The 15,127-nt window shown below is 41.9% G+C and overlaps 1 protein-coding gene across 1 annotated transcript in view; it reads left to right on the top strand.

Moving 5' to 3' along the window:
• Window positions 1–11,819, top strand: part of LOC143803980 (uncharacterized) — a 245,981-nt gene extending 234,162 nt beyond the window's left edge. Inside the window, exons 40-41 of the mRNA XM_077281732.1 lie at window positions 3,171–3,353; window positions 11,682–11,819. The gene's annotated coding sequence lies outside the window, so the exon portion shown is untranslated. The remainder of the gene's footprint in view (window positions 1–3,170; window positions 3,354–11,681) is intronic.
• Window positions 11,820–15,127: the final 3,308 nt, after the last annotated feature.

Below are 15,127 nucleotides of genomic sequence, written 5' to 3'. Positions count from 1 at the left end.
ATTCTGTCCGATTGGCTTTCCTTTTTTGGTGTCTTCACACAATTGTTATACAATATTTTTGGGGATGTTATGCCTTTTATCCGCCAATGGTAATATTGGATTTTTTATATATGAATTATTTACATGTATTATTTTTATGATATATATCTTTTATGTATTTTTATATATCTTGATAAGCGCACAATCTTATAGTGCCGCTTTCTGTCATATTATTATTTATTTTTTATTATATTATCCAAATAAAAAATATAATTTTATCATACAATTGTTGTCTTGATATTTCTCTGCTATCCATGTTTTGGGATTTGGTTTCTCCTTGAGTGGTTTCCACTTAGTCTACAGAGCACCTTGGTTACGTTTTATACAATATTTGATATATATTTCTTTATTTTATATATTTTTCCATAGGGTGTTACTGTTGTGTTTATCTAATGTGGTCCATGAGTCTTGATAGCCAGTCTCCATCTCCTTTGCCAGCACCGAGCCCTACCCGTGCTCGGCATTGCACTTTCAACTCTATCGGCATCCTAGATGCCAATACAGCTGAAAGCAATAATGGAAGATGAATTATGTTGGGCCATTATTTTATATGGAAATCTATGTTGGGCCTATATTTTATGGAAAAAAGCTATGTGGGTCCATTATATTACGTGAAAGGCTATGTGTGGCCCATTATATTGTATGCAAAACTATGTGGGTTGCATTTTTTTAAAAAGAAAGCGATATGGGCCCATTATAGCATATGGCAGACTATGTGTGGCCCATTATTTTATATGGAAGGCTACATGGCTCTCATATTATATGGAAGGCTGTATGAGGGCCATTATACTGTTTGAAGGGCTATGTGGGATTATACTACTATTTGGAGGGCTATGTGGGTGCCATTATACTGTTTAGAGGACTATGTGAAGGCCGTTAAACTGTCTGGAGGGCTATGTAAGGCCCATTATACTTTGGAGGGCTATGTGGATGCCATTACATTGTTTGTAAGGCTTTGTGGGGGACATTATACTATTTGAAAGGCTATGTGGAGGCCAGTATAATGTTTAGAGGGCTATATAGGGGTCATTTTACTGATAAGAGAACTATATGGGGGCCAATATACTGTTTGGAGGGCTAGTGAGGACCATTCTAAGGCCAGGGTCACACTAGCATTGAATACGGAAGAGTGCAATGCGAGAAAACATCGCATAGCACTCTGACTATTGTTAATCTACAGGGCAGCTCCCATCACCGTTTTTTTTCTCGGGTGTATTCTGCATGAGAGAGAAATTGCAGCATGCTGCGATTGTACGCATATATCGGCCGATTCTCACCAATGCAAGTCTATGGGTGCGAGAAAAACTCGGACACCACACGGACCATCAGTGTGACTTGTGAGAAATATGCACACATTTTCCTCATACGGATACATAGGTGATAGAAAATCGCATCATCGCATTGCAAGCGCATTACACACAGATGACCGTATGGAGAACACTTGTGTGACTCTCGGCAGGGAGACTCAGACCGATTTTTCTTACGTTAACTGTGACTCAGGCCTAATGATGAGGCTGGAGTCACACATAACTTATTGAAAAAATCGGTCCATTTTTCACGGCCGAGAATTGCGCAAATGTTCCCTGAACAGTGATTCATATGTCATCCGTGTGCAATGCGAGGATGCGATTTTCTCGCATGTAAGCATCCGTGTGACATCAGTGTGACATCCGTATGGCATCCGCATGGCGAGATTTTCTCACCGGCTTGCAAAATAGACATATAATGGATCCATGGGCTCAAATATTCATGAAAACATATATACAGCCTATATACTGTGCATATATATATATATATATATATATATATATATATATTCTGTATATATATATATATATATATATATATATATATATTTATTTATATTTCATACAGAGCTAGATAGCAGTAATTCATTTGTCGGCTTTTTGCTAAATCATTACAGAACCCGACAGGATATGAGACATGGACTACATACAGTAAACCATTGCATATCCGTTAGATTTTTATATGTCCCTGACTAATAATGTTAGTAGAGTGTGTGTAAAATTTAGGAGCTGTAGGTGTTAAATTAAAGCAACCTGGCGTGGGCTCCCGCACAATTTTCTCCACCAGGGAGGGAAAGCCAGTGAGTGAGGGCAGATATTAGTAGCCTAGAGAGGGACCATGGTTATTGCCCCCCCGGCCAAAAAAATCTGCCCTCAGCCACCCCAGAAAAGGCGCATCTGTAAGATGCGCCTATTCCAGCTCTTAGCCTCTCTCTTCCCATTGCCCTGTAGTAATGGCATATGGGGTAATAAGGGGTTAAAGTCACCTTGCTATTGTAAGGTGAAATTAAGCCTGGTTAATAATGGAGAGGTAAGACACCAATCCATTATTAATCCAATAGTATGAAAGGGTTAAAAATACACACACATTAAGAATAAAGTATTTTAATGAAATAATTAAACTCACAGGTTTAACATCTATAATGCACTCTCAATCTATCTATCTCTCTACGACATATAAATATAGATATATGTGTGTGTGTGTCTATATATATAAATAGATATATACTGTATATATATATATATATATATATATATATATATATATATATATATACATATATACCTATACTATGTGTAGACATTTATTTATCTATTTTATTCTAACCTGTCAGTGTGATTTTACTGTACACCGCACTGAATTGCCGGCTTTTCTAAAGGACACCGGTGCATATTTCTCGCAAGTCACACTGATGGTCCGTGTGGTGTGCAAGTTTTTCTCGCACCCATAGACTTTCATGGGCGATTCTTGGCCGAGATATGGTGGAAATCACAGCATGCTGCGATTTCCCTCGCACGTAGAATACGGCCAAGAAAACAACGGATGATGGGAGCTGCCCCATATGTTAACATTGGTCTGAGTGCTATGTGATTTTTTTTATCACATAGCACTCATCCGTATTATGGTCTAGTGTGACTCTGGCCTTAGGCATGGAGCGCAAACTTGCAAAATCTTAGCTTTAGAGATTGCAATCACTGTTCTGAAACTGACTAGGTCATTGGAGAAGTTACACAGACTAATGATTTTTAAATGCAGACATTTTGGTTGTTTATTATTACATTGTTCTACTACTGCTGCATTATTTCCTTTCCTTACTTTTGCAGATGTGCGAGGACTCTGGATTTACCAACTGAATAATTCCACAGTGGAGAACAGTCGTACGAAATGTCTCAATTGGTTGAACAATCAGCATGAAGATCCCTCACAGTGGAATTCTGGTTTGCTGTCATGTCCCTGTTTATTCCGGCAGGCACAGACTGATTCCCGCTTCAGAGCCACAAGAGCAGGTAAAGACCCTGAGTCTTGAGTTATAGTGAAAATTGCTAGGCTGCTCTCCATTACTCTGTTCTTAGCACAGTGCCATATCAGCTTTGCGCTGAGCAACTTAATCGCATATGACATTGACAAACATATTTTATTTTTTCATAAAGAGTTCAATGAGCAGTATACTTTTTTTGGATTGTAAGGCTGCACATCCTAACAAGGCATTGAGTCTCACCTTACTCAGATTTTTGTCTTAAGTCAACATTGAAACTTAAGGGACATGTGAGACATGCGTATACGATCTTTTGAACGCCCGTTATTGCAATATAATGCAATGTCGCAGCTACAGAAAAACATAATTTTGGCGGTTTGATTTTTTTTTATCTCTATGCCGTTTTAGTGATCAGGTTAGTCAATTTTTTATTGATAGATCAGGTGATTCTGAATGCGACGATACCAAATATATGTATGTTTGATTTTATTTTCATTGTTTTATTTTGATTGGAGTGAAATGAGGGTGATTTAACCCCTTCACCCCAAAGCCTGTTTTCACCTAAGTGACACGGCCAATTTTTACAATTCTGACCACTGTCACTTTATGAGGTCATAACTCTGAAACGCTTCAACGGATCCTGGTGATTCTGAGATTGTTTTCTCATGACATATTGTACTTTATGATAGTGGTAAAACTTCTTCGATATGACTTGCATTTATTTGTGAAAAAAACAGAAATTTGTCGAAAATTATGAAAATTTAGCAATTTTCAAATTTTTCGTTTTTATGCCCTTAAATTAGAGAGTTATATCACATAATATAGTTAATAAACAACATTTCCCACATGTCTGCTTTACATCAGCACAATTTTGGAAACATAATTTTTTTTTGTTAGGGAGTTATAAGGGTTAAAAGTTGACCAGCGATTTCTCATTTTTGCAACAAAATTTGCAAAACCATTTTTTTTACGGACCACCTCACACTTGAAGTGACTTTGAGGGGTCTACATGACAGAAAATGTCCAAAAGTGACACCATTCTAAAAACTGCACCCCTCAAGGTACTCTAAACCACATTCAAAAAGTTTATTAACCCTTCAGGTGCTTCACAGGAATTTTTGGAATGTTTAAAAAAAATTGAACATTTAACTTTTTTTTCACAAAATTTTTAATTCAGATCCAATTTGTTTTATTTTACCAAGGGTAACAGGAGAAATTGGACCAAAAAAGTTGTTGTACAATTTGTCCTGAGTACGCCGATACCCCACATGTTGGGGTAAACCATTGATTGGGCACATGGCAGAGCTCGGAAGGGAAGGAGCGCCATTTGACTTTTCAATGCAAAATTGGCTGGAATTGAGATCGGAACCCATGTCGTGTTTGGAGAGCCCCTGACGTGCCTAAACAGTGGAAACCCCCACAAGTGACACCATTTTGGAAAGTAGACCCTCTAAGGAACTAATCTAGATGTGTGGTGAGCACTTTGAACCTCCAAGTGCTTCACATAAGTTTATAATGTAGAGCCGTAAAAAAATTAATATTAATTTTCACAAAAAATGATCTTTTTGCCCCAAATTTTTTATTTTCCCAAGGGTAGCAGGATAAATTGGACCCCAAAAGTTGTTGTGCAATTTGTCCTGAGTACGCTGATACTTCATATATGGAAATAAACCACTGTTTGGGCGCATGGCGGAGCTCGGAAGGGAAGGAGCGCCATTTGACTTTTCAATGCAAAATTGGCTGGAATTGAGATCGGAACCCATGTCGTGTTTGGAGAGCCCCTGACGTGCCTAAACAGTGGAAACTCCCACAAGTGACACCATTTTGGAAAGTAGACCCTCTAAGGAACTAATCTAGATGTGTGGTGAGCACTTTGAACCTCCAAGTGCTTCACAGAAGTTTATAATGTGGAGCCGTAAAAAAAAATTAATATTAATATTCACAAAAAATGATCTTTTTGCCCCAAATTTTTTATTTTCCCAAGGGTAGCAGGATAAATTGGACCCCAAAAGTTGTTGTGCAATTTGTCCTGAGTACGCTGATACTTCATATATGGGGATAAACCACTGTTTGGGCGCATGGCAGAGCTCGGAAGGGAAGGAGCGCCATTTGACTTTTCAATGCAAAATTGGCTGGAATTGAGATCGGAACCCATGTCGTGTTTGGAGAGCCCCTGACGTGCCTAAACAGTGGAAACCCCCACAAGTGACACCATTTTGGAAAGTAGACCCTCTAAGGAACTAATCTAGATGTGTGGTGAGCACTTTGAACCTCCAAGTGCTTCACAGAAGTTTATAATGTGGAGCCGTAAAAAAAAATTAATATTAATTTTCACAAAAAATGATCTTTTTGCCCCAAATTTTTTATTTTCCCAAGGGTAGCAGGATAAATTGGACCCCAAAAGTTGTTGTGCAATTTGTCCTGAGTACGCTGATACTTCATATATGGGGATAAACCACTGTTTGGGCGCATGGCAGAGCTCGGAAGGGAAGGAGCGCCATTTGACTTTTCAATGCAAAATTGGCTGGAATTGAGATCGGAACCCATGTCGTGTTTGGAGAGCCCCTGACGTGCCTAAACAGTGGAAACCCCCACAAGTGACACCATTTTGGAAAGTAGACCCTCTAAGGAACTAATCTAGATGTGTGGTGAGCACTTTGAACCTCCAAGTGCTTCACAGAAGTTTATAATGTGGAGCCGTAAAAAAAAATTAATATTAATTTTCACAAAAAATGATCTTTTTGCCCCAGATTTATTATTTTCCCAAGGGTAGCAGGATAAATTGGACCCCAAAAGTTGTTGTGCAATTTGTCCTGAGTACGCTGATACTTCATATATGGGGATAAACCACTGTTTGGGCGCATGGCAGAGCTCGGAAGGGAAGGAGCGCCATTTGACTTTTCAATGCAAAATTGGCTGGAATTGAGATCGGAACCCATGTCGTGTTTGGAGAGCCCCTGACGTGCCTAAACAGTGGAAACCCCCACAAGTGACACCATTTTGGAAAGTAGACCCTCTAAGGAACTAATCTAGATGTGTGGTGAGCACTTTGAACCTCCAAGTGCTTCACAGAAGTTTATAATGTGGAGCCGTAAAAAAAAATTAATATTAATTTTCACAAAAAATGATCTTTTTGCCCCAAATTTTTTATTTTCCCAAGGGTAGCAGGATAAATTGGACCCCAAAAGTTGTTGTGCAATTTGTCCTGAGTACGCTGATACTTCATATATGGGGATAAACCACTGTTTGGGCGCATGGCAGAGCTCGGAAGGGAAGGAGCGCCATTTGACTTTTCAATGCAAAATTGGCTGGAATTGAGATCGGAACCCATGTCGTGTTTGGAGAGCCCCTGACGTGCCTAAACAGTGGAAACCCCCACAAGTGACACCATTTTGGAAAGTAGACCCTCTAAGGAACTAATCTAGATGTGTGGTGAGCACTTTGAACCTCCAAGTGCTTCACAGAAGTTTATAATGTGGAGCCGTAAAAAAAAATTAATATTAATTTTCACAAAAAATGATCTTTTTGCCCCAGATTTATTATTTTCCCAAGGGTAGCAGGATAAATTGGACTCCAAAAGTTGTTGTGCAATTTGTACTGAGTACGCTGATACTTAATATATGGGGATAAACCACTGTTTGGGCGCATGGCAGAGCTCGGAAGGGAAGGAGCGCCATTTGACTTTTCAATGCAAAATTGGCTGGAATTGAGATCGGAACCCATGTCGTGTTTGGAGAGCCCCTGACGTGCCTAAACAGTGGAAACCCCCACAAGTGACACCATTTTGGAAAGAAGACCCCCTAAGGAACTTATTTAGATGTGTGGTGAGCACTTTTAACCCCCAGTTGTTTCACTAAAGTTTAGAATGTAGCGCTGTGAAAATCAAAAAATCATTTTTTCTTTCCACAAAATGATGTTTTAGCCCGCAATTTTTTTTCCCCCAAGGGTAACAGGAGAAATTGGACCACAAAAGTTATTGTCCAATTTGTCCTGAGTACGCTGATACCCCATACATTGGGGGGAACCACTGTTTGGGCGCACGGCAGAGCTCGGAAAGGAAGGAGCACCGTTTGAAATGCAGACTTAGATGGATTGGTCTGCAGGGTCATGTTGCATTTGCAGAGCCCCTGATGTACCTAAACAGTAGAAACCCCCCACAAGTGACCCCATATTGGAAACTAGACCCCCCACGGAACTTATCTAGATGTGTTGTGAGAACTTTGAACCAACAAGTGTTTCACTACAGTTTATCACGCAGAGCCGTGAAAATAAAAAATATTTTTTTTTCCACGAAAATTATATTTTAGCCCCCACATTTTTATTTTCCCAAGGGTAACAGGAGAAATTGGACAACAAAAGTTGTTGTCCAATTTGTCCTGAGTACGCTGATACCCCATATATGGGGGGGAACCACTGTTTGGGCGCACGGCAGAGCTCAGAAGGGAAGGAGCGCCGTTTGAAATGCAGACTTAGATGGATTGGTCTGCAGGTGTCATGTTGCATTTGCAGAGCCCCTGATGTACCTAAACAGTAGAAACCCCCCACAAGTGACCCCATATTGGAAACTAGACCCCCCACGGAACTTATCTAGATGTGTTGTGAGAACTTTGAACCAACAAGTGTTTCACTACAGTTTATCACGCAGAGCCGCGAAAATAAAAAATATATTTTTTTCCACGAAAATTATACTTTAGCCCCCATGTTTTTATTTTCCCAAGGGTAAGGCTGGTTTCACACTTGCGTTTTTATCTGCATGCGTTTTTTAAAAAAACGTATGTGAGAAAAAACGCATGTAATCGCGGTAAAACGCATGCGTTTTTTTAGACGCATGCGTTTTTATAGAAAAACACAAGAAAAAACCAAAAAACCCTAACCCTAACCCTACCCCTACCCCTAACCTGAAATACGTGGCACTGAAATACGTGGCACTGAAATACGTTTATATACGTATATAAGTGCCACGATATTTCAGTGGCCACGTATATAAGTGCCACGTATATAAGTGCCACGTATATAAGTGCCACGTATATAAGTGCCACGTATATAAGTGCCACGTATTTCATGTACATGCCAAGATATTTAAGTGCCACGTATATAAGTGCCACGTATATAAGTGCCACGTATATAAGTGCCACGTATTTAAGTGCCACGTATTTAAGTGCCACGTATTTAAGTGCCACGTATTTAAGTGCCACGTATTTCACGTAAATGCCACGATATTTCAGTGCCACGTATTTCACTGAAATATCGTAGCACTTAAATACGTGGCACTGAAATATCGTGGCACTGAAATACGTGGCACTGAAATACGTGGCACTGAAATACGTGGCACTGAAATACGTGGCACTGAAATACGTGGCACTATGACTGTCAGAAAAATGTTCATTAAACGGTTAGGGATGAGTTTAGGGTTAGGGTTTGGATCCCTTTATCACCTTGATGGTGGTGGGTGACTTTTCAGTGTGTGTTCTGGTTTTTTTCTATAAAAATGCATGCGTTTTTAACGCAAACAAACGCGTTGAGATCGGACGCCATGTCGCGTTTGGAGAGCCCCTGATGTGCCTAAACAGTGAAAACTCCCCAATTCTAACTGAAACCCTAACCCCAACCCTAACCCTAGTCCTAACCCTAGCGCTACTTTCACACTAGCGTTTTTTTGCATACGTCGCAATGCGTCGTTTTGGCGAAAAAACGCATCCTGCAAAGTCATCTGCAGGATGCATTTTTTCCCCATAGACTAACATTAGCGACGTATTGACACACGTCGCAAGCGTCGTGCGACGGTTGCGTCGTGTTGTGGCGGACCGCCGGCAGCAAAAAACGTTACATGTAACTTTTTTTGTGCTGACGGTCCACCATTTCCGACCGCGCATGCGCGGCTGGAACTCCGCCCCCACCTCCCCGCACCTCACAATGGGGCAGCGGATGCGTGGAAAAACAGCATCCGCTGCCCCCGTTGTGCGGCGCTTGCACAGTATGCGTCGGTATGTCGGGCCGACGCAGCGCGACGGCCCCGTACCGACGCTAGTGTGAAAGTAGCCTAACGGGAAAATGGAAATAAATATATTTTTTAAAATTTTATTATTTTTCCCTAACTAAGGGGGTGATGAAGGGGGATTTGATTTACTTTTATAGCGTTTTTTGGGCGGATTTTTATGATTGGCAGCCCTCACACACTAAAAGACGCTTTTTATTGCAAAAAAATAGTTTTTGCGTTACCACATTTTGAGAGCTATAATTTTTCCATATTTTGGTCCACAGAGTCATGTGAGGTCTTGTTTTTTGCGGGACGAGTTGACGTTTTTATTGGTACCATTTTCGGGTACATGACATTTTTTGATCGCTTTTTATTCCGATTTTTGGGAGGTGGAATGAACAAAAACCAGCAATTCCTGAAATTCTTTTAGGGGGTGCGTTTATACCGTTCCGCGTTTGGTAAAAAGGATAACGCAGTTTTATTCTTCGGGTCAGTACGATTACAGCGATACCTCATTTATGTAATTTTTTTATGTTTTGGCGCTTTTACACAATAAAAACTATTTTATATAAAAAAATAATTGTTTTTGCATCGCTTTATTCTGAGAGCTATAACTTTTTTATTTTTCTGCTGATCATGCTGTATGGCGGCTTTTTTTTTGCGGGACAAGATGACGTTTTCAGCGGTACCATGGTTATTTATATCCGTCTTTTTGATCGCGTGTTATTCCACTTTTTGTTTGGTGGTATGAGAATAAAGCGTTGTTTTTTGCCTCGTTTTTTTTTTTTTTTTTACGGTGTTCACTGAAGGGGTTAACTAGAGATATAGTTTTATAGGTGGGGTCGTTACGGACGCGGCGATACTAAATATGTGTACTTTTATTGTGTGGTGTTTTTTTTATTTAGATAAAGAAATGTATTTATGGGAATATATATATATTTTTTTTCTTTATTTAGGAATTTTTTTTTTATTTTTTTTTACACATGTGGAAAATTTTTTTTTTAACTTTTTTACTTTGTCCCAGGGGGGGACATCACAGATCGTTGATCAGACAGTGTGCACAGCACTCTGTCTGATCACCGATGTGACAGGCACGTTCCACAGGCTTGCCGGCGCCTGCTATGAGGATTCTCAGCAGACGCCGGCAAGCAGGGTCATCTTATGACCCGGAAGGAGTCCCGCGGCCATCTTGGATCCGGGGACTCCTTCCAGGTCACCGGAGCAGCGCGATGAGATCGCGCTGCTCCGGTGGGAGAGCGCAGGGAGCCCCCGTCCCTGCGCGATCCCCCTCTATGCCGCTGTCACTATTGACAGCGGCATCAGAGGGGTTAAATGCCCGCGATCGGCGACAGCGCCGATCGTGGGCATTGCTGCGGGGTGTCAGCTGTCATATACAGCTGACACCCGCACCCGATCACCGCGGCGCTCAGCGCGAGACCGCGGTGATCGGGGCGCCGTACTAGTACTGCGGCTGTCAGTAATGCAGTGCCGGCAGCGCAGTACTAGTACGGCGCATGTCGGGAAGGGGTTAAACTTTTATTGTTTTTATTTTTTTCATATTTTTAATCACATTTTTTTTCTTTTGGCATGCTTCAATAGCCTCCATGGGAGGCTAGAAGCTGCCACAACTGTAGAATGTAAGCCCGCAAGGGCAGGGTCCTCGCCCCTCTATATCAGTCCGTCATTGTTTGTTTACTGTAAGTGATATCTGTAACTTGTATGTAACCCCTTCTCATGTACAGCACCATGGAATCAATGGCGCTATATAAATAAATAATAATAATAATAATAATAAATAATAACTTGATCGGCTCTGCTACATAGAGGCGATGCTCAGATCGCCCCTATGTGGCAGAATTATTGCATTGCTAGGAGTGCCGACCAGAGGGTGGCGCTCATAGCAATCCAGCATCAACAACCATATAGGTCTCCCTCTGGTTGTCATGCTGACGATCATGTGACAGGGGTCAGCGGTGAGGGTATTTCCGGCCCGATGGCTGGAAGCAAAGCGTTAAATGCCGCTGTCAGAGTTTGACAGCGGCATTTAACTAGTTAATAGGCGCAGGTGGATCGTGATTCCGCCCGCACCTATTGCATGCACATTTCAGCTGCCACAGCAGAAATCTGAAATTATTCTATATACAGTAATTCTATGTGGCTTTATTTCCAAGAGCACAATGGATTTGTCTAGACCAGAGTTAATTGTGTAGTAAAATACCTTTTCGTCTGCTACTTTTTGTGGGTTTTTTGCTTTATGGCCAAAACATGCGTTTATGTGCTGCATGTGTACCAACTTAAACCAAGCTCTATTTTCATGTTTTGTTTTGTTTTTTGTATTTTTTGTGTTTGCAAATATTTCTTATAGGTTTCTTTTACTTTCAGGCGAGTCAGACTATATCAAACTTTTCCGCAGCACGTCTCCTAACTGGCACAATGCAGGTGTGAGATGTGTATACTACCGCAGGAATCAGTTCTTTGAGGGTTTCCAGGAACGGACATGGACTTTTCATTCATCGAGTAATAGTGAGTGAGAAGATTTATTATAAAACAACAACGCTACTTGTAAGAAAGATGCAATGAAATTAATATGTTTTATCTCCTAGATGTACTAGATGCAGAGCTTCAGGCATACGACTGGTGCTGCAATGATGTAGAGGATCATCAGTTCTGCACTATGTACAAGCAGAAAAGACCACCAATTAACTGTCTAGACTACAGACCACCAAGGCCAGGTAAGTTAGATACAAACCTTCCATTTGTACAGCAGGGCATAAATGTAGTCATAATGTTACATGAGATAATATACACTGCTCAAAAAAAGACAGGGAATACTAAAATCCCACATCCTACATATCACTGAATGAAATATTCCAGGTGTAAATCTTTATTCATTATATAGTGGAATGCGTTGAGAACAGTAAAACCTAAAAATGATCACTGTAAATCACAACTAATATCCCACGGAGGTCTGAAGTTGGAATGATACTCAAAATCAAAGTAGAAAATCAAATTGCAGGCTGATTCAACTTCAGTGGAAATGCCTCAAGACAAGGAAATGATGCTCAGTAGTGTGTGTGGCCTCCATGCGCATGTATGACCTCCCTACAATGCCTGGGCATGCTCCTGATGAGGCGGTGGATGGCGTCCTGAGGGATCTCCTCGCCAACTCCTGGACAGTCTGTGGTGCAATGTGATGTTGGTGGATGGAGCGAGACATGATGTCCCAGATGTGTTCAATCGGATTCAGGTCTGGGGCCAGTCCATAACTTCAATGCCTTCATCTTGAAGGAACTGCTGGCACACTCCAGCCACATGAGATCTGGCAACCGCACCAGCATATGGTCTCATAAGGGGTCTGAGGATCTCATCTCGGTACCTAATGGAAATCAAGCTACCTCTGGGGAGCACATTGAGGGCTGTACGGCCCTCCAAAGAAATTCCACCCCACACCATTATCGACCCACTGCCAAACCGGTCATGCTGAAAGATGTTGCAGGCAGCAGATTGCTCTCTATGGCATCTCCAGACTCTGTCACGTCTGTCACATATGCTCAGTGTGAACCTGCTTTCATCTTTGAAGACCACAGGGAGCCAGTTGCGAATTTGCTAATCCTGGTGTTCTGTGGCAAATGCCAAACATCCTGCATGGTGTTGGGTTGTGAGCACAACCCCCATCTGTGGACCTCGGGCACTCAGATCATCCTCATGGAGTTGGTTTCTAACTGTTTGTGCAGTCACATGCCCATTTGTGGCCTGCTGGAGGTCATTTTGCAGGGCTCTTGCAGTGTTCCTCCTGTTCCTCCTTGCACAAAAGCTGAGGTAGCGGTCCTGCTGCTGGGTTGTTGCCCTCCTATGGTCCCCAGTGTACTGGCCTGTCTCCTGGTAGTGCCTTTAGCCTCTGGACACTACGCTGACAGACACAGCAAACCTTCTTGCCACAGCTTGCATTGATGTGCCATCCTGGATGAGCTGCACTACCTGAGCCACATGTGTGGGCTGTAGAGTCCGTCTCATGCTACCACGAGTGTGAAAGCAAAACCAACATTCAAAAGTGACCAAAACATCAGCCAGAAAGCATTGGTACTCGGATGTGGTCTGTGGTCCCCACCTGCAGAACCATTCCTTTAATGATAATTGCCAATAATTTCCATCTGTTGTCTATTCCATTTGCACAACAGAATGTGAAATTGATTGTCAAACAGTGTTGCTTCCTAAGTGGACAGTTTGATTTCACAGAAGTTTGATTTACTTGGAGTTATATTCTGTTGTTTAAGTGTTCTCTTTATTTTTTTGAGCTGTGTTTAATATACATGCCTGTCATCGCTAATAAGAGAAATAAGAAACATAGTAAAAGAAATGTTTTAATTCCTCACTTTTCTCACAGTTACTCTGATTGTTTTGATCTTTACTTTCCTACATAATAACTGTACCCATGTAAACCACATGGGCAGTTGGCCATGCGTGCACAGGCTACTCTAGTGATGTCACTATAGTTGATGTGTTTTTTCCATGGTCTGTGGTTGGCTAGCCCACTATCATAATATGCTATCTCCCAGGAGTATTATGCATCAGGGAAGCTAAACAGCAGCAGTGATGGAATGGAGAAAAATTCTATTGGAAAATGTATTTATCTTATCACTTTGAGCAAGTTTAATTTGTATCATTTATAGCCTACAACCCATTTGTATACCAATGCCCAAACCCCATAACCTCCCTATCCAACATCCGTGAATGGAGGCTTAATTGTCTCCTCGACAAATCGCACCTCACCACCTGTGCGCTCGACCCCATCCCACCTCCACCCCAACCTCACCACCACACTAATCCCATCCCTAACCCACTTCTTCAACCTATCAATAACTTCTGGCATCTTCCCTTCTGCTTTCAAACAAGCTACAATCATGCCTATCCTTAAAAAGCCAACACTCGATACAGCTGCTATGCTCAGCTATCGCCCAATATCACTGCTCCCATTCGCTTCCAAACTCCTGGAGCAGCACGTCCACGCTGAACTTTCCTCCCACCTCTCATCTACCTTGCTCTTTGACAATCTACAATCTGGTTTCCGCCCCCATCACTCAACTGAGACAGCCCTGACAAAACTTACCAATGACCTACTTACAGCCAAAGCTAATGGACAATACTCTGTACTCTCCCTTCTAGACCTGTCCTCTGCTTTCGACACAGTTGACCACTGCCTCTTACTACAGATCCTCTCCTCCTTTGGCATCAAAGACCTTGCCCTATCCTGGATCTCCTCGTACCTTTCCAACTGCACATTCAGCGTCTCCCACTACCACTGTACCTCCTCATCCCACCCTCTCTCTCTGTTGGAGTCCCCCAAGGCTCTGTTCTAGGACCTCTACTCTTTTCAATCTACACACTTGGCCTGGGACAACTCATAAAGTCCCATGGATTCCAGTAACCACTTTATGTTGATGACACTCAGATCTACCTTTCTGGCCCAGATGTCACCGCTCTGCTGTCCAGAATCCCGGAGTGTCTATCAGCCATATCCTCCTTCTTCTCCTCTTGCTTCCTCAAACTCAATATGGACAAATCTGAACTCATCATATTTCCTCCATCCCATAGATCTTCCTTACCTGACCTATCTATTGCAATTAACAACATCACGCTTTCACCCGTACCCGAAGTCCGCTACCTCGGAGTAATTTTTGACTCTGCCCTGTCCTTCAAACCGCACATCCAAGCTCTCTCCACCTCCTGTCGCCTCCAGCTCAAAAATATCTCCAGAATCCGTCCTTTCCTCAACCGTCAATCTACTAAAATGCTTACGCATGCCCTCATCATCTCCCATCTTGCCTACT

The sequence above is a fragment of the Ranitomeya variabilis genome, chromosome 2, assembly GCF_051348905.1.
Source record: "Ranitomeya variabilis isolate aRanVar5 chromosome 2, aRanVar5.hap1, whole genome shotgun sequence".
Lineage (NCBI taxonomy): Eukaryota > Metazoa > Chordata > Amphibia > Anura > Dendrobatidae > Ranitomeya > Ranitomeya variabilis.
Note: the sequence above shows the minus strand (reverse complement) of the source record. Positions and strands in the feature narration are given on the sequence as shown.